The sequence below is a fragment of the Odontomachus brunneus genome, unplaced genomic scaffold, assembly GCF_010583005.1.
Source record: "Odontomachus brunneus isolate Ranch 3 - 2012 unplaced genomic scaffold, Obru_v1 Obru_scaffold_041, whole genome shotgun sequence".
Classification (NCBI taxonomy): Eukaryota; Metazoa; Arthropoda; class Insecta; order Hymenoptera; family Formicidae; genus Odontomachus; species Odontomachus brunneus.
Window position 1 is genome coordinate 2,325,569 of NW_022639491.1, and position 400 is coordinate 2,325,968.

Sequence of the window (400 nt, forward strand, 5' to 3'; positions counted from 1 at the left end):
TTTCGCCTAACACCATTATCATATCAACAATGTCATCGGGCTGATAGTCAGCCATTTTTAGAGCTGTTCTTCACCTTAACAAATTGTAGATAATGCAATGTTAATCGAAATTGTACAAACTATAAAAAAAGAAAAGAATCGAAGAATTATTGAATCGTACTTTATGACTATGAAAAATGAAATTGATGTAACAAGTAAACAAAGTATGTTTTTATGAGAGAGATATTCAAAATATTCATGAGACATGTACGTACTAAGGATTTTTAATATTCATTGTTTTTTTCGCAATCATTATGGAGTCGCCGTCTTTACTTGGATATGGGTTATGGGTTGGGTTATGGTTATTGGTCCGATTATCGTTATGGGCTCGTTTTGGATTATGGGTTGCGTTGGGTTATGG